Genomic DNA, 22,168 nt, shown 5'->3' with positions numbered 1-22,168 from the left:
TTTCAGTTTTGTGAATTAAAAATAGACACTCTCATCCTTTGTGCCAATCACGTGACAGCTTTATCGGATATTTTTAACAACGTATCAGATTTCCGATAACTGGTACACTGTTCAAGTCTATCAATTTTTCTTGTATCGGTTAGTAGGCCAGTTTGAACTCGAAATTTACTCACTAAACTGTGAACGAAATTCCTTCATAGAAAGTTATCGATTTATCGATATAATATATTATTTATTTTTAATTTTATTTTGATTTATAAAAGACATTAATAAGGAGAATAAAAATTAATTGAAATATTCAAAATTCATATACTAAATTCATTATTAAATGTTTTATATTATTATATAATATAAATTATATATTAAATGTTATATATTATTACATTATTATATATTATTATTTAAGAATATATTATAATATATTATTAAATATTTTAATGAAACCAATACAAAAAAGTAAATAAATATTTATTATTATATATTATTATATATTATTATATATTATTTTTATATTTATATTTATTATATATTCAATGAAAAAATACATTTTTCAACAAATATGTAATATAAAGTCATAAAAAATTTTTTAATTATTAATATAAAAAATTATATAATATAAAAATGATATTTTAATACGTATATAAATACTTAAATAGAAAATAATTAATTAATAATATTAATTTTAAATGTTTTTATATAAATTCATAGTAAAACCATCACAGATAGAATCATTATATTGATAGTAAATTTATGATGATACAATTTTGTAGTTATACAAAAAAAAACAAAATAAACTTAAGAGAAATTTTAATCATAAATAATACGCAATTACATTATATACATTATGCAATGTCATATATTAGAGTGATATAATTTGAAATATATATTCTAAAATATTGAAAAATAATTGAAAATGAAATTAATAAAAAAAAACATGTACATTCAACATTTGATGATTTATGCAATAAAAATTGGTTCAAATAAAAAATATTTATGAACAAGAAATTATGTAGATATAAGTATGAAATGAAATTTTGCTATTTTTTTAAAATCAATTCGAAATGATTATAATTTTATAATTATAAATGTTATTAATTATATATATTATATTATATAATTTAATAATTAAATAAATATTATATATATTATATTATATATTGTATTATATAATTATATATTATAAAAATTCTATTAATTATTAATAGAAAAAATATTTAATAAATAATGAAATTAAATAAATATAATAGTGAAAGAAGAATATAATGAATATAATATAATTAATAAAATTAATAATAGAAATAATAGAAATATATTGATAATATTATAAAAAATATTATTTTGATAATATATAATATATAATAAATATAATAAATATAATTAAATATAATATAATAAATATAATAAATAAAAAAATAAGAAATATTTATATTTATTTTAATCTTTAATTGATCTAAAATTAATATTTTAAAGATATCTTTTTAAAATATTATATCTTATATATTATGTTTATGATATTTTATATTTTATAAATAAATAAAAGAATTTTAAATCAATGTCAATTAATTTAGTATTATATTTAAAGTAAAAAATTAAATAAATTTTGTATTATTTGTATATTTTATTCTTTGTATGCTATTTTATGAAAAATCCTAATTTTAACAAATGTTTGTATGTTAATTAAATATTGAAACATCTTAATATTAATAAAAGTTTTTGTGTATGAAATATATGAATTACAAAATAATTTTTTCTTAACAAAAAATTTCTTTGATAAAATTATTTAACAATATTTTAGCATTTACTCAAATTTTGAATGAAATTTTGTTTGAAAATATTGACTGAAAATAATAACAGAATATTATAAAAAATTATAAATTTAAAGTTTCGCTTAATTTCATAACACTATTAAATTATATTTAAAAATGATAATATATAATATTAATAATTATTTTCTTTATGTATTTTTTCGTGTAAGGAAAAGAAGATTTTTATGATTTTTGAGAAAATTTGTGTTTAATATTTGTAATTATTAATAAATATGGTTTCATAAAAAATGAAAACATTAAAAAATATGATATATTATTTCATGTGTGATATATACATCAAATTAAAATACAAATTGCAAGAAGAAAGCGATAGAATAGAAAATATATGTACAAAATAAAGTTCAAACTATCATTTTCAATTATTTAATTTAAATTATTTGTAAAATTATTCGATAGAATGTTTAAAATATTTATTTTCTCTATGATCAAAAATTGAATCGAAATAATAATATAAATAAAAAATATATATGTATATTATATAATAAATATATTTTTTTTAAATAACGGTGAATAAAATATTTTATTAAAAAAACAGATTTTTTAAAGTTTCTTTTTCGATCGAATTTTTCATCATACAGAAAATAAAATAAAAGTTAAAAGATTTTTCTATGCATTCTTTGTATATTAATAAATTTATATTATATTTTTATTATTATAATATTATTAAAATTATAATCTTAATTACATAATTTTAATTAAAATATTATTTTTCAACTTAATATGGAAATTACAAGACAGTGATGAAATAGAAAATTGTGGCTTAATGATTTGCTTTTAATATCATTATTTTTTATATCCAAGAACACAGTATATCACAGTAAATTCTAATACCAGATCCTGTTTTCTAAATCATTTTATTATCCTAGCATACTTCTCAAAATCCATTTCTTCGTCAATAATTTTTTTCTGATATGTCACGACAAGATGAATTCATAATCGATAAATGTACAATACGAAAAGACTAGTGATTGGTACAACTCGTCTAGAGTGCTTAAACCAATCTCGACAGTTAAAGGAGGCTGGTACAAATCCCACGGTAGTTAAGATGTCTTAAGCATCTTGTATATATTCGTTCAATTTTGAAACGAGATGAGTCTTTCTATCCTCGTCGGCGAGGCTATCTCAGGTTCGAAGTTCCGTAGCTATAACATCTAACAGATGCAGCAAGTCTTCGGAATTAAAGTAGCCTGAGAGTCATCGGATATATGTAATTTAAGATTAACCTACAAATCGATTAGGAATCAGAATACGGATATGAATAAATCATTTAGACTAAATCATTGCTTCTAATTAATAATGCTATATAATAATGATATATAACATTCGGAAAAAAAATTATAATTATTGTCAATTTATTTTTCTATGAATCTGATTATAAAAAATTTATATTACAACAAAAACTGATTTTGGAAATTTATTATCCATATTAAAGCCTGATTATGATATGTATTAGAATTACATTTATTTATATTATTGTCATTAAGCAATATTTTTATTATTCGCGACGAGAAAACTAAGTTTTTTCATACAAACTAAGATTTTCATTTGTTCACGGACAAAATATTTATGATACAAATTACAATTTATGTAATATTATATACATTATATACATTATCATATTTTTATATTTTTGCACTTGAATATCGCTTCATTTAAATAACAAACAAAGAAAATAATAACAAGAAAAAATAAAGGGAATTTAAAATATTATTCTTTATTATATATTCTATTTTATATATTATAATATTAATAAATTTATTCAAATCATAATTAGATCTATGATCTTGTGTGAATAAATTGAGTATGTATATAATAAGTTCACTACTTTTTTATTAATAAATTAATTAATTTCATAATTCTAATAAAATAATTATCGAATTATGTCATTTGAATTTTATTAGAAATATTTATTAGAAATATCGAGATATTTAAAATAATAAAAAACATCTCTGAATTGTCGAGGAATAAAATATTACATTACATAAAAATTTTATTGAAAAGGAAAACTGTTAGTGTCGACAATCTAGAACTTGGTCTTTTTATAGATTCTTCTAGTTACACGTATATTGGCTTTATTTCTTTTCAGAGATAATGCGCGAAACGTTTATACATCATAAAGATGAACACGAAAGTTGTATCATTAGTTACGAGTGCAAGCAACAGTTTGGATACAAAAAAAAGTGTATTTTACTTTCAAAAAGATTGCACGATAGAAGCAAGAGATTATTATATGTTTAACAATAAGATAGTTATAAATGGTAATTCAGAAAAAAATAAATATTCTAGAAATTCTTTTTATATGTTTTTTTTGTATATTCTATTTAATATAAAATTTTATCTTTACAAAAAATAAGATAGAAATTTCTTTAAAATATTTTTTGTGATTTATAATGGATTTATAATTTTTCACAAAAAAGAAAGAAAAAATTACAAATTTATATATTTCATTATGCTATGCTATTATAAATTTTATTTTATACATATTATTATATATATTATTTTATATAAACATTATATATTTAATGAGAGTGTGTGTGTGTATATGTGTGTGAAATCATATTAAAATTTTAAATAATAAAGAGATTGTTAATTAATAATATAAGTATAATAACATTTTTCATAATATATAACTGTTTATATAATAGAGGACTTAAATATATTAATGAAATGAAAATCATATTTAATATTCTATTTATAATAAATATTAGGAAAAATATAGTTTTCTATTTAAATCTAGTATCTATTTAAATATATTTTCATATATTATTTATATATATTTCATTATATATTTTCTTTCGATAATTTCCATTAATATTTCTTTAATTTCTTATCTATAACAACAATTTTGCTATGATTTTAGATTTTTACTTTAAGTATAAAAATTAGTATAAAAATAAAATATTTATAAAATATTTATGAATAATTTCTTAAAATCATATTTATATAAATAATTATTTTATATTTTAATAGTCTTATTTAAATTCATAATAAATTTTTTAAGATATATGATATTGATATTACTATCATAATAATTTGTAATTGATGTAAAACACGTTTATAAAAAAATGATGTCAGATATACTTTACGAGAAAAAAATGTACAGTAATATTTTTAATTATTCATTCTCTCAATGAAAAAATTTAATTATAAAAATTATAAAATTCTGTAAGTGTAACTATTATAATTTTATTTCTTTATTTTTATTCATTTTATTGTTTAAATATTTAAAAAAATACTAAAATTTTAATAATCGCATTATTTTTAAATAAACATTTTTTATATCATTTTAAATGAAATTTTGAATCGTAAATTATAACTATCAATAATAAAAATATGAAGTTAATAAAAAGTAAATGTCAAAGACTTTATGAAATTAACAATAAAAAAAATTAATAAGAAATATCAATCATATTTTCCGTTTTAGATATTTTAAATTTTAGAAGAAGAAAATTATTGCTAAAAAATTATTGCAAAATTCATATATAGTTTTATTTATCGATATTCACTTCGTAATATTAAAATTAACGCACAACAGAATGCTTCTATGTTGCAAAATTAATGAAAAATTAAAAATAATTTTTTATGCGATATTAAAAATAAATGCTTTATTAAATACCATATTTTCACTTCTTTCATGGGAACAGATATTTTAAAAATATATTAATTATCTATGCAACATTTAAATTTTATTACTTTTATCACTTTTATAACAAATTCACATTAAATAAAATAAAATAATAATATTTCTCATATAAATTAATAAATAGCTCAAATAACAAAAATTATTTTAATTTTTAATTGGAAAAAAGAAAAAATATCTGAAAAAATTAAAAAGGATAGATGTAAAAATGTAAAGTTTTGCGGAAGTAAAAATAATTCTTGAAATTATTCTGGATGACACTATAACTCTGACCACTTTATCGTTGCACTGCATTAAATCGAAATAGCCGTAAAGCCGTATCTTTCACTTTACACTTAATCGAACAGACGGTACGTTGCACAAACTCACGTGAAAAGCACGTACAGTTATTAACTGATCGCAAAGGATGCAGAATCCATTCACTCTCACCGTGAAAAGTACGTCACCGTGTTGCACTGTGCATCACATGATCCCATCTAATCTGACAAGCTCAAAAAGGGAACGGCGTTACAAGAGATTGGTCTGTCGTGCCATGTAACTGCTTCATTTTCCAATGAATTTCTGAGAGATTTTCTCCATAGAAATTCTATCTTTTACTCAATTTTTTTAAATCATTGAAAATTCATATATTAAATAAATATATGTTGATTCTTTCATTATTTCTTATTTCATTATTCATTATTTTTCGTTTTTATTTTTATTAGTAAGTAAGCATATAGATATATAATTTGATATTTACTTCTGATGCTTACCAATTGCTCTTTCTCTCTAGCTTATTCTTCACATTAATTTTAATTTATTTTAAATAACATTATATTAAATTTACATATATAAATGATAATTGACATTAAATAAGATTTTCATATCATTTTGTGTTTTTGTTAAAATTAAAGATTTTATGATGTGTCTGCATTAATTGAAATAATATTCTTAAAAATATAGTTTTTTTAAAAGATATATTTTTTTTGATTTTCAGATTGTAAGTTCAAATATAAAAATATTTTATGATTAATATTTTAATAAATAGAAATAAATTTATCGTTTAATAAATAAAAATATATAAAAATATATAAATATATATTGAATAATTAATATCATGACATTTAGACAAAATGTTACAATTATATGTATACATAATGAGAACAACATAGAGAAAATTGTTTATTTAGTAAACCAAAAGAAAATTGCGTAATTTTTATTTTAATTATAAAAATAATTACATTCCAAAAACATATTAAAATAAAAATTTTTTATATCTTCTTGTTACAATAATTTTAATAATTTATAAATTTTAGTTTATAGATTATGTAATGGATATATTTTGAAAAAAACAATTCTCTAAAACATATGTATGTAATATATATTATAATAAATTGATAAAATAATTTTATTTTAAATTTGATCTTAAATTAGGAAATGATAAATCAAAAATATTTTCAAATACAAATAGTTAAAAACACAAATACAGTTTTTCAATAATTAAAAAGTTAAAACAATTGTAATTCTTCGATGAACTTAAGAAAAAATATAAAATATAGATCACTTTCTTATTACGTTTAGAATAGAATATTTATTTTATATTCTTTATTTTCTTATTTTGAAATTGTATCAATCTCTCTTTGAATGAATACAATTTCAAAATATAGATTTTCTTTTGAAATTGATTGTTATATTTGTTACGTATTTAAAATCTAAAATAATCTAATTAATTTCTTTAATTTTTTGCACTTTTATTATCTCAAATTATTTTTTATATAAACTTTATAGAATATGTAATCTTTATATATAATCTTTATAACAGGAATAATCATAACTATTTATTCTTGTAGATATTATAATTAAAGAAAACAAAGCAAATTTACAGTTCTTTGTTTATTTAAACATCTATGAAATTATTTTGTATCATTTGCGAATTCTGAAATATTTATAATTTTGTTACGATACAAGCAACATATTTTTATACAAATTTTTATACACAAGAGAAATCAATAAATTTTATGAATAATTTGATGTATTTTATATAATTATTTTTCTTTAAATTTTTATTTTTTTTAAATTTTCTTTAAATTTCCTTTTAAATGAAATATATAAATTTTAAACAAGAAAATATTGAAAAAATATAATAATAATGTAATACTATTTTTTGTGAATAATAACATCTCTTGAAACTTTAAGTTTAAGCTTAAAATATTTAAGAACATGATTAATACGATCATTAGTAATAAATTTTAATAAATTTTTTATAAAGAAAGAATTTTCAAAATATAAAACACATATTGTTTTAATTATTAAAATCATTTCTAATACTATCAAAATTTGTAATAAAATTAATTAAAAAAATATTTATCCATTTTTATCACATTATTATTTATCACATTATTTGTACTGCAATAAAGAAAAAATCAATAATATATTTTTACAAAAATAAGAATGATATAAAATAAGAATGATAAGAGAAATAAGAATGAAAATAAATGAAATTTGAATGAATATTTAATATTATTATCAGTTTGTAGTAAAAATTCACTTATATTTATATTCTTTGATTTGATATAAATTTTTGAGAAATTTTAGAGAAATAATCAATTATTAAAATTCAAATAAAAGAAAAAAGAAAAGGGAAAAAATCAATTGGAATAACACATAAAACAGTCACTAGAAATAAATCGCCCACCCTTTGATTCAGATGGAATGATCTAATCGCAAATAAATGTTATCAAATGTAGTTGAAAACTTAATTGATTAGTGGGAAAGCAAACTTCTTAGATGAGAAACACGCTGCGGGTGTTCCGAATTATCGCAAAGCTTCACATCGCCTCGCAACAAAACCAGAACATCGACGAACTCTAATTGCTGGCTGCTAAGCTCAGTTACGCACTCATTCGCACGCGCAAAGCGCCTGTACGATGTTTAAACAGAAATGTTTTAATTTATTTGACGAATCCACTGTCCGCGCTTTTTATAACATTCGATTCACCACGTGGTGATAAATAATTATTGACGAAAAATACGTAAAAAATGTTTTTTCACAAGAAAATCATTTTAAATTTAATCACAGACATTCTTACAGATAATCGTATATTAGTGATAGACGTGTTGTAACGGTGAACGAACTTCTATCACGATATTACACATACGATGTTATCCTCGCATGGCGGCTTGTCCGCGACTAAAAGAGCTTGCGAGCCAACCTCATCTGTGTTTCCCAACTTGGCCGCTACAGCGCTGCCACCCTTACTCGAATTCATCCCCATTCTTCCTCTAACTTTTCCCTCTCCAATCGCGATCGTTCTTCTTTGTCTTCTACACTTCCCACGATCCATCAGTCCATTGCTCGATGATAAAAACAACTCTCCATGTTCCTTTTTAAACATTGCACTACTAAATTCGTAAAATGATTCTTGTTTAATGGGCATTTCGTTTTTCTATTTAATATTTTCTATAGAAATTTATCGATTATTTAAATTCGTTTAATTTAAAAATTTGTTAATTCTAGTCCTTTTTTATCATTTAAAAAGATTTAACAGAAAAACCTGGTTATACCTGGTTTACGCTTTCATTTCTGTTTTTATTAGCAGAAATAACATTTTAACTAAGAATAATTTCAAATAATGATTTATTTAAATTTTTTTCATTATAAATAGCAAATTGTATGTGTTTTAGTATATATACATAATCCTAGATTTTTTATTATTTCGTATTACATTTCCAATTAATTTCATAAAATTAAATAATTAGATAGAAATAATTCTAACGTCACTATATGAACAATATAATTGCTGCGTCTTAGAAGCCTGTATGATAAAAATATGAATATGATAAAAAATTAGAGTTTTGTTTTACATGAATAAGATAATTTTTTTTTCATTTCTATTTTTCTTGTTTTATCATGATTGGATATTTTAGTTTTAAATAAAAGAAAACCAACAGGATCACAAGAACTTCTTTACATGAAAAAGGTAGAACGAATCGAAAAAGTTAGAATAATATATGTAGAATTTTATGAAAGAAGTAACTTTTTTTTTAAGATAAATAGTAAATAATAAAATGATTTAGATATAGATATAATTTTGATTATTTTACATTGAGATTAACAAAAAAGTTTTGTAATATATTGAAGTATAATATAAATGTTAGAAAATAAAAATTTTTTGTTTTATAATAAACTATTCCTCAATAAAAAAATTATTTATTTATTGTTTTAAAATAATCGAATAATAAAATTGAAATTTTAATTTATAAAAATATCGAGATACATTACAAATTTAAATTATTAAACTAAAGTGATGAGTTTTGTATAGTTGTATGATTATTTTTACGCAATAAATTCGATTATCGAATGGATAAAAAACAATACATACAAAATAAAAATAATAAATTTATAAAAATTTTAACTAGAAATAAAACGTAGGTTTCATTATTAATAAAAAATAATTTTTAATATATTAAGTAGTTTAAAAAATTATAATAAAATTAAGAAATTATCAAATCCAATATTTAACTTTTATAAAAGGTAGCTAAAATATTTTAACATAAATTTTTAAATATCCGAACATTAATATGCAAATTTCTCCGATATATTTTTTTTTTTAAATATTTTAATAATAGTTTGTTTTAACATAAATTTTTTTTATTTTCTAGCATCTATAAAATATATCTCAATATACTATAGCATTTTTTTGTCAATTTATATAAATATATATTCCAAATATAATATAATATAATATATATTTATTCCAAATATAAAATATAGAGATCAATGTTATACTAGTGGCTGATTATTTTCTTTATTCATATATAATCTAATATGTTATTAATAATTAACATAAAATATGAAATGAGATAATTATAATTATCAACTTATTGAAAAAAATAGTAAAAATTAGTACTTTTAAGAATAAAAGTATCATCTCAGAGCTGAATAACAAAACTGAACGATCTAGAATACTTTGTTGAAATGAATAGGGAACTCTTTACTCTTCAGAAGCAGAATTTTTCAGTTCAGGATTTAGATATAAGAATCGTAAAAGTAGAATGTATTGCGTTTTCAACAAATCAATGAATCTTTCAAGTAGTGAAATTTTCTAGATGTATCTATTATAATATTTCTTAAATATTCTATTGAAATTTACATATACACTATTATTTACGATAGAAGTTTATTAGTTTAAAATTTTTACTATTCAAAATAATAAGTAACAATATAATGCAATAATTTAATTTCAATTTATAAAAAAGTAAAAATATATTAATAAATGTAAAAATATATTAATAATTTTTATTTCAAAAAAATAATTTCAAAAAAATAAAATATATTAGCAAATTTAGTAAATTTAATAATATATAAATTATAAAATAATTTCAATATAATTTCAATAAAAGTTTGATATAAAATATTTATTATAATATTTGCTTTAAATAGATATTGATAAAAAGAAATTCAATTTCAATGGCGTAACATATGTCATCAAAATAAGAATACTATTCAGATTTTAATTATCGATCTTAATTTTTAATTTTTTAAAAAGTTAATAATAAATAAAGTTAATAATATTATATCTTTATTATTGTATTTCTAATGTTTAAAATTGATTTGATAAAACTATAATTATATAAAAAATATATATATATAATATATATGTAATATATTAAATTAAAGTATATATAAAATAAGATATTTGTTGAAATAATTTTTTAAATAAGAATTTAGTGTAATAATATGTGATATCATAATTGAAGATAGCATGATGAGAAATATTTTACAGACATACTATTTGAATTAAATTTGTCTTAAATTAGATTAAATTAGAATACTATTAATATAATTGTTCTGATAATTTCTTTCTTTCGGAATTATTGTTCATTTATCTAATATATTTCGAATAATTAAAAATAAAAATGTTGTTTGAATTAAATCGATTTTAGATTAGATTAGATTTAAACTATCTACTATTTACTATTATTTATTTAAACTATTGCTATAGTTAATTATTAGTTGATTATCATAACCAGATTAGAACATAAATTAACTCAAATTACATCAATTCAAACATTAAAAATATGATATATATTATAAAATTAAACATTTGTTAATATTTTCAGTTTTATTTATTAATAACTTTTTAATAAAGTGAATAATAACTTAAAACTTTTGAAGATAACTCAGGAGAATAATTTTCAATATCTATTATTCTAACAAAAAAAAAAAACTATTGAAAAAGTACATTCTACTCATAAAAGTTATTTTGTTAATACTATTCTTAATAAAAAACGAACGATTGCTAATGTATTTTGAAGATTATTCAAAAGAATGTTGTTGATAATATATATCAAGATCAGTCATCATTAAAACTTTTTATCAATATTATTATTGCCAATTTTATTCTTCTTTATATTATTTTTAGAATAAAATTTGAAAAAAATAAAAATTGTTATAATATAGTAATATTTTATGTTTATAAAATTCATTATATTTTACCATATTTATAAATAATTGCTTCAAGAATAGAATTGTTAAATTCAATCAATATTACATTCTCTTATTTAATTAAATATTTGTTTGATTTCAATATAGTTTTCTTTCTATATAAATTCTATATAATTGTTCTTTAAATATTATTTTTAGTATCATTGTCATGCATTAAGTAAAATGAAAAACAATGTATAAATTTTAGATGTTATTTTCAAATAAACATAATTAAAATAAAAAAAGAATGAACGGAAATAGAATGTTATTTAAAAAGTTATGAATAAAGAAATGTCTGATATATGATGATATAAAATTGTGTTTATAAAGTAATTGTTGATGGATTTACAATGTAAACATTCAATTACATTTATTTTTAGAAATATAAAGACAAATACAATATTAATGGCATTATATCGTTTCATTACATCAAATATTTTCAATATATCTATTGTATATATTTAATTCTATGTGATATATTAAGAATGATAAATTTGTTGATAATTATATTCTTTTTAAATAATTAATTACAGAAATCGAATTTCATTTTTGTGATATGTAATTGTTTACACTTTTCTTTTTTTCAGATTGGTTAAAAAATAATTAATCAAATATATTGAATTATGAAATGATATGTTATAAAAATTATAAATAGTTACTAAGTTAATTAATTATTTTTATAAATATTTATTTTGAAATAGAAATTGAATGTATTAAATTTTTTGAATTCAAATATTATTTATTAAATTTATAATGATAATAATTATATTAATATTGTTTATTATTATATTACATTAATAAATTATATTAATATTATTTAATTTTTTTTAATTGATTTAATATATACTTAAGTTTTAATTCAAAATTTCGATAATATGTTAAAATTAATATAGATGAGATTATAGAGAGAAATAGGTTAAAAGAAAATTTATAATATGATTCTGAGAAATTCAACTACAAATACTTAAGATATATAATTTATCCGTTTAGATTTATGTTACGTTTATAGAATTTTGTGATCAATATCAATGATAGTCATCATTTTGCTAAGGTGAAAGAAAGTTTATAAACAGCTTGTATAACATTGATTACATCTACTATGTGTACAAGTTTATCGAGAGAACTAGGAAATCTAACCTATTTCTGGTTCAGATAGGAAACTGAGAGTTTCCAATCTATCAGCCCCTCTTCTCTCAAATACACTCGAATCAGATGGATTTAAAGATAAGTAAAGAGTAAAGAATCTTCAGAAATAGAAGCTGTGTATCAAAGCAAAGAATAAACTATCAGAAATATAAAAAAAAACGGATGCACAGAAAAAAAAATTTGATATATTAACAAATATTGTAATTTGTAATATATAAATATGGAAAGACCAAATATAATGAATGATTCGTCATTTTTTTGTTTAAATAATTTTTTAATCATGCTTTCAATAAAAAAAATTCTGTACAAAAAAGGAATAATACAAGAATAAGCTAGCTTATAATTTAAACAATAAAATTATTTTTAATTTAATAGATAATTTATTAATAAATTATATTATGTATATAGTTATATTAATTTAATATTAATGAATAGTAATTTTAAATCTATAATTTAAATCTATAAATAAATCTATAAAATAATATAAATCTATAAAAAAAGTTATTTAACTTATGTGTCATTTTGAAATTATTATATGCAATTCGAATAAAATATATAATTATTAAGTTTAAGAAATTGTAAATAAATAAAAATTTGAAAGTATTCCTTAATTAATTAATATAAAATAAACAAGACTGAATATTGAATATTAAATGAAAATTCAATTATAATCATAAAGAAGAAATCATAAAAATTGTAATTTTGTGTACACTACCTTTTTTTTATCTATTTATTAAATGCAAATAGTATTATAGTATAAAGTAATATTATTTTTTTTCTATTTATTTTATTTTTATTTATAGAATCAATTAACAGTATTTATAAAAGCTCAGAAAGTATTGAAATGTATAAATTGTAATGTATTCTTAGGAATAAAATGTGATTAATACTATTTATATATTTTTATTGACATTAGTTCAAAATTAAAAATAAAAGAATTATATTTAAATATATTTAAAAGAGTGTTCATAGAAAATGCAAGAAATAAATATATTTCTTCAATATATATGGCCATTATTTATCGTGTAATAGGAACATTATATGTTAAAATGATATTCCTAAAGAAAAATTTGAATATAGAATAGCAATGTTAAATTTTATGTGATATCGTTACTAGCAGATAAAACACATCGAACGAGAACAATCTTCCAAAAACGAAATATTCCTTTGCAAAATATTTTTTTCGATATTGAAACGGGAATTCAATGCATAATGCATTACTTGAAAATATATTTTATGAATTTTTCCTACTAATATTTTATTGTTAACTATGATCATTCATTTTTCGAATGAAAAATAAGAAATAAAATAAATTTTAATATTATATATATTATGAAAAAAATTATTATTAATTTGTAAAATATGTGTAATATTATATATTATACATGTTATCATATTATAAGTACATATTGTATTATCATATAAATAATCGTATTTTAATATCATATAATTAACCATTTTCGAAATAGTTAATCATAAGGATATTCTCGAAGGTATAAGCGATCAAATAGCGATTGTATATATAAAAATTTTATAGTTAAAAAATTTTTGAATATAAATGAAATTGATTAATTTTCGATTTGTACGAATAAACTATTAATAGAAGGATTAGTAGTAGTAGAATTCTACATGTAGAAAGAAAAAATATCAAATAAATTTTTTCATTTAAAAATTAATTTTCGAAAAAATTGAATTTCGTCGTTTAAAGACGAAATTTTTTTTAATTTTAAATATTTAATCTCAAATTTTTTAAAAACAAAAATATAAATGATAAAATTTTATTAATTTTTTATTATTTATTTATTTATTTTTTTGCTTATTTTCACATATAAAATAATCATTTATTAATAATTTATTTATATTATATATTAATTATTTATTAATAATTTATTTATATTCATTAATTTGTCAATTTTATTTGTATATGAAAAAATTTCAAATATAATTTATTTAAAAATTGAACGAAAACATTATTATATATTTGTATTACTTTATATTTAAAATCAACATCCAATTATATTTATTATTTATATCATAATTTTTAATACTGTATATATATTACAAATATATTATTTATATATTATATTCATCAAATATTTTTAAGTATAGATTTACGGATATTTTTTATATATCTAATTCTATGGATAAGCATCAAATTAACGCATATTCGTTAAGATGGATAAAACACATAAAGATTTTCAAGATAAGAAGGTTTCGAAGAAAATGAAAATGAATTCGCATATATATTTATTTTATTAATTAGATAAAAGAATATAGTAATAGGAATGAAAGGAATAGTAGGAGAGAAATATAAAAAATTTCTGTAATTTATGATTTTTAAATAATCTTTGTGAAATTTGAATGCACTAAAATAATGTGTCCTGCAAATCTATTGTTAAAAAATTGATTCTAGATATTAAAAAAAAATAGAAAAACTGAAATATAAAAATACATTGAAGCTTATTAAATTATAAGCAATTTAAATTTGTATTAAAGGAAGCAACAAGAAGATTAGGTTATTCTATTTTTCTTCATCTAATGAAAATTTAAATTATTTAATAAACCTTAACCAATATTTTAAACTAATTTTTATATTTTACTCTTTAAAAGAATCGCAAGAATATATATCAATACTCTGTATGATAAATATCAATATCATTATTAAAATTTATTTTTTCATTTAAATATTTTAAGAATTTATCCATTATTATTTATCAAAGGTAAGTTCTTTTGTACCATTTTATTCTTTCTTTTTTTTGTATAATTTTTATTCTTGAGTATCGACACATTTATAAAATTCAATTGTTTTTTTTTTAAATGGAACTTTATAATTTTATTTATAAAAATATTAATGATATGATCATAAATTGAATAATTCATATTTGGATTTTCTTATAATACATGCATTTAATTATTTTTTTTATATTTACAATTCTGTCACACAATATATTAATTTTAAACATTATTTTTTATTTTTTATATAATCAATAAACTATATATATTTAATAATGTTTCTCTTAATAATAATTTGAACGAAATATATTTTTCTATTATCGATATTATTATATTATATATTCGTATGTATTTATAAAAATAAGAATTTTCTTTGTAATAATATTGTTTGAAATATTATAAAATTAGTGTTTCAATAAAGCATTATACAAAGTGATTAGTGAAGTAATATAAAATTATTAAAAAATGATTTTTTTGAAAGAATTTTGTTATTTTATAATATAGTAAAAAATAATTTTTCTATTTTTGTAACTTTCTTATTATTATAACCAATTCATTAAAAAATCAAAATGTCGACTTTTCGTTTGCTTTAAAATATACTACATATTGCATAATTAGAGTCATTGACTCTTTATTTAGATATTGAGTTCTTAATAATAATTCAAAACTTAAATTTTTAACAAAAAAAGTTTTTCGATAAAGCGTCAATTATATTATTAAAAATTTTTTCCTCTTTCTTTCATAACTAATTCCTCTCGTGTGTCTTTATTCTTTTCTTATCATTTCTTTTTTTTTACTTTTTTTATAATTTATCTTCCTATTCTTCTTTTTTTATTTTTTATTCTTTTTTCTTTTCTTTTTCACCGTAGATCATTTTCTTTCTTTTATCTATTTTTATATTCGTTTTCCTGATTCATATTTCCGTTGATAGCTAGATCTCTACCACTTCCTCTCATACTACAAATCCTTTGTTATTCTTTTTCTACCTTTTTTGTTTCCTTTTATGTTGCTTTTTTTTTTTTACTTCATTTATTTTTCCTTGTTCCTTTGCTAACCTATCCTTTTACTTTTTATTACTGTTTTTTTGTTTTTCTTTATCAAATTGTTTTTCCTTGGCTCTATTTGCTTTTCTTTTCTTTTTTTTATTAACTAATTTACTTTCATATACAAGAAATTGAAAGCTATAGTGCAATTACATAAGAATAGTAACATTTTTTGCCAAAATAAATAAAAACAATAAAATAAATTTTCTTGTCATTTATTTTGCTTCCATATTTTTCATTTTTATTTTCTATGCGTTTTTCGATTATTCAGAAATGAATCACTTAATGATTTTCTTTTAACAAAATTATAAATTAACAAAATTAATTCGTCATAAGAATCTTCCTTCTTATAGAAATTCTCTATTCTATTCGGATTGTTTTGTTTTTTATATTATTTAATTTTTTTTAATTTAATTTTTTTAATTATTATTTAATTTTTTATAAAAAAATTAAATTGTATTGTTTATTGTTGAAATTTATATTTAACTTTAATTTCAAATTAGTTAAAATTTAACTATTTAATAATCTTATTTAGGTATTTATTTTATATTTAATTTTAAATTTATTTTTCTTATTTATTTTATTGTATCTCTTCATTAGCTATTAACAAAAATAATTAATAATTGTCGATATATTAAAATATAAATTAAATATATTAAAATTTTAAATAAATTTCAAATTAACTTTAATAGAAGTGCATTTGAATTAATTTTATATCGATTACATTTATCGCAATATAGAGTTTAAAAACATTATACCTTTATATCAATTGTATTGTATTGTAATTTGTTAGATATTTCTGACAGAAAAGAGAATAAAATAATTAGTAAAATAATCAAATAAATATTTTAAATATATGATTTGTTTTGATTTAGTATTTGAATCAATAAATTAATAATCAATTATATATATTATATAATCAGATAAATGAGTATTAATATACTGTATATGTGTTATTATATAATACATTACTTAAGACGCAATATAATTTATAATTTACAACTGATGCGAATGGATTAAAAGAATGTAATATACAGTGCACATCTTGAAAATTATAAAAATCAATGCAAATGATATCATAAATTTTTTAATTTCTTTTAAATATTATACTTAGAATGAATTAATATTTAATATTTAATATTTAATTTAATTTAATATTAAATATTTAATTTTTGTATCTTTTTAAATTTTGTAAATTTTTAAATCTTACTTTTCTATATAAAAAATATGATATTGAAGAATAATAAATAATCTATCTTATGTTATATATTTAAAAATTAAAAAAATTGATTATTATTCTTCTTCCAATGATTTTTTAAATAAATATTTTTTTTAAATATTTAATTTTACATTTTTTATATTTTGTTAAATAGTAGAAAAGAAAAAAAAATGAAGTTAAATATAAAAAAAAACATTTTAAAAAGTCTGAAAACACAAGTTTGTTTTTTTCATAGTATTTTTCCATTTTTTTTGTATTTACAACTAGATTTTATTTTCTATTATCTATTAAGTATTTTGAAAAATTTTAAATACTTTATCATGTTATGAATCAAAGCATGAGTTATAATATTTTTTATAACTTATAACGCATTCGATATATAAAATCAGATTATAATTGTTGAAATTAAAGACAGATTATTTTTTCATATAGTTTCAAATATTATAATAATATTATACAAATAGTTTCTATCGTGTTATTTAAAATTCATTTTTCGATAATCTATTAATTTGATGTACTTTATAATAAAGTATTTTATAATATTAATTATTATAATTTGATTATATGTAAGTTTAGTTTCAAATTTTAAATATCGTACTATATACTATTTAACAACCTATATTTTATAGTTTTATTTGAAAAAAATTTTATATTTCTATATTACTGATTAATTTCAATGATTATAAATATATTGGATATTTTAGAATATTGGATATTTCTGAAAAAATTAAATTTTTTGTAAAAATTTGTATACTATAGATTACAAGTAAAAAAGTAACGCATTTGTTTAATATCCAATTTCCCTCATTAACTTCAAATAAAATCACTTTAATTATATGTAAATATCAATTTTTCAATTATGAAATAAGTTTGAATATAATATAAAATTCGATAATATAATATGATAATATATATATATATATATATATATATATATATATATATATATATTTATTATTTTCTTGAAGAATCTATTGATCTCTTTTGTTATTGAATCAATGATGCTAAAAAATTTGTTTCATATAATTTAACTATCTTTTTAGCATCTACATGTCTGAATATATATAAAATGATGAATAGTAAATTAAAATATGCATTTCCAAATATTTTCTATGAATATTAAACATTTATTTAAATAGAATTTATCGATTTTTCGGATAAAAAAATTTAAGAAAGATTCAAATGTAAAAAAATTATTATTAAATATGATCTTTTTAGTTGTAATTAAAATTTTATGTATTCATATTATTTATTTTTCAATATGCTTTCTTAAAAGCAATGTGAATTAGTGATCGTACCAATAATACTAATTATCATGCAATATTATTCTCTTTTAAGCATAATATTTTAATGCTATGATATAAAAAAACTAATAATGTGGAATTCCAATTTGTTTTTTTGAAAATTAATGTATTAAATTTTGATTTTAATTTAATTTTTTTTCCAAAAAAAAACATTTATTTAAAAAATTTTATGCTTCGAAAAACATAAAACAAAAAAACAAATTTTCTTATTCAAGAATTTTTTTGCTTTTATCCAAGATAATATGAAATCCTGAATCTCTTGTATGCAAATTTTAATTTATGTAGATATATTAATTATAATAAGTCTATATAATATATATATAATATATTTGTTATTGACTATATATATATTATATATAATATATACTATATTATAATATGATTATATATATATTATATAATATTATATATAATATAATATATATATATATATAGACTTATTATTAATATATAATTATATTTATATCATATAAATAAATTATAAGTAATTATTTTTAAAATATTTTTTGAATATAGAAATGTAATCTTAATAGAAGACACATTGAAAAATAAGAATCATATTTAAATTAATATTTAAATCAATAATGATAAATTAATATTTTAAAACAAAAATACAAAATTAATTCTTTTTAAATTTACTATAACGTAAGTCTGACATATATATATCTTCGTGGTATACATTATAATGCTACTATGAAATTTGAAATAAAATTAATTAATCAAATTTGTTTTAAGCCAATTTAAATTATACTCGGAAACGTTTAAATTAAATGTTGATATAAAAATAATTTAACAAAGAGTTAAAAATATATTGAAAATATTTTAGAAACAAAGGAAATGTATGGATTATAAGATCAATTTTTTGAAATTATTCAATTTATTTAGTTATATCTTCTTATTGATAAGAATTTAATTAAAGCTAAATATAAAGTTAAAAAAGCATTTTTCCAATTATAAATATATAAAACAACCATGAAAATATATCTATTTCTTTTGAAAATTTTTTTAAAAACATTTTGTTTTCGCATTTTTTAGGAGAATTTAAAAGGCAGAAATCATAAATCATGATAATTTTTACATAACAGTATTTAATAGAGTATATTTAATACGAATATGAAACAATTCCAATGTCAGTACTTGTCTATTTAAAAATTATAACAATTAATATATATCAAATATATGTACATAAGTATCAATTGTTATATTATATTTGTTTTAATGCAATAATTATATATTTTTTTTTTTGATAAAAATTGACTTAAAATTAATTACATAGTGTTAGAGAGCATTTTTTTCAATGTTTATATATTCAACAAGAAGAATATATCTATAAGAATATACTTGTTTTAATTTTTTGAGAATTATCGTTCAATAATATTTATTTTTCGCCTTTTTACTAATCTTTAAAAAGGAAAGATTACAAGCTATCATGATGAATTTTGCGTAAAAGTATTTGTTAGAGCTTCTTAAAGATCAATATCTAAAAATTTTTTACAATAATTGTATTATATATAATATATAAATGCAAATTTCGGTAATTGTGTTTATTTATAAGAATAATTTAATAATTTCATTATATAGTGATAAAAAGCATTTTTTTAGCTCAAAATATACATAACAATTATAAGAATATACTTGTTTTGACTTTTCGAAAATTATTCTTTTTTGCAATTTCACTTTAAGAAACTGAATTTACGAATTGATGAATTTTATATAAGATTATTTGTTAAAACATATTTAAGATGGATACATGAAAATTTTTTGCTATTATTTGTTTATTTTGTTTATAATAATAAATGCAGCACATGTGAATTAAAAATTGATTAGTCAATTTTCAAAAAATCTATTTCATAATTATTATTAATTATTTAATTAATTAAATAAAATGTTTAATTTTTATATTTAATTATAAATATAAATAATTATTATAATATAAATAATTAAATAAAAAATATATAATAATTTGCATTAATTAATTTTTGAGATTCTTATTTTTTAGTTATTATTAATTATTTAATTATTAAATAGTTGAAAATTATAATTTTTTTCTTTAATTATGAGAATAATTAAATAATTATAATATTAGAAAGAAATATAATAATTTTAATTAATTGATTAATTTAAAATAATTAATATAAAATATATATATTCGACATATAAATGATTAAAATCGGAATTAAAAAAATAGCTTTTTGTATAAATTTATATTCATTAATATTCATTAATATTCATACATAACTTTACTATGATTTTTTTCTCTGTTTTGATCATTTATGAACCATTTATTGATTTGAAATTTGAAAATTAATAATTCAATTATTTATGAAAAATATGTATAATGCTTTAAATATTGATTTACAATAATAGTTATACAATATTTTTGATATTTAGAATAATAATTACGTGTATATAATAAGTATTTAAAATATAACTATATATAGCTAAAAAATTAAAGAAAATATTTATTCAATTAATATGATCAATAAATCGGATGCTATATTATTATTAAAAAGTATATATTTCATATTCAAATATATATTATAGAATATATATTTCACATTAATAATAATAAATTAATATTATAAATTTTTTTCGTATAATATAGATAATAAAAAAAAATTTCTTTATCACAATAATGTAAATTCAAATATTATCTTAATTAATTTAAAATATTACACTAAATACTAAAAATATTACAATTATTTATAGTTGAAAAAATAAAATAAAATAATTACAAAAAATTAAGAAAAAACTTCTTAACGGAAATGCTTAATATTAATATTAAATTAAA

The 22,168-nt window shown here is 17.3% G+C and overlaps 1 protein-coding gene across 4 annotated transcripts in view; it reads right to left on the bottom strand.

Moving 5' to 3' along the window:
• LOC108003087 (basement membrane-specific heparan sulfate proteoglycan core protein) overlaps positions 1–8,639 on the bottom strand; it is a 303,226-nt gene extending 294,587 nt beyond the window's left edge. The window contains exon 1 of one of the 4 annotated variants that reach the window (XM_062076951.1): positions 8,141–8,639. The gene's annotated coding sequence lies outside the window, so the exon portion shown is untranslated. The remainder of the gene's footprint in view (positions 1–8,140) is intronic. The other 3 variants (XM_062076949.1, XM_062076948.1, XM_062076950.1) reach the window with 3 other exon arrangements.
• Between the last annotated feature and the right edge of the window lie 13,529 nt (positions 8,640–22,168).

This window comes from Apis cerana, linkage group LG7 (assembly GCF_029169275.1).
Source record: "Apis cerana isolate GH-2021 linkage group LG7, AcerK_1.0, whole genome shotgun sequence".
NCBI classification, from domain to species: domain Eukaryota; kingdom Metazoa; phylum Arthropoda; class Insecta; order Hymenoptera; family Apidae; genus Apis; species Apis cerana.
The sequence above is the reverse complement of the archived record's forward strand: the minus strand, read 5'-3'. Positions and strand labels throughout refer to the sequence as shown.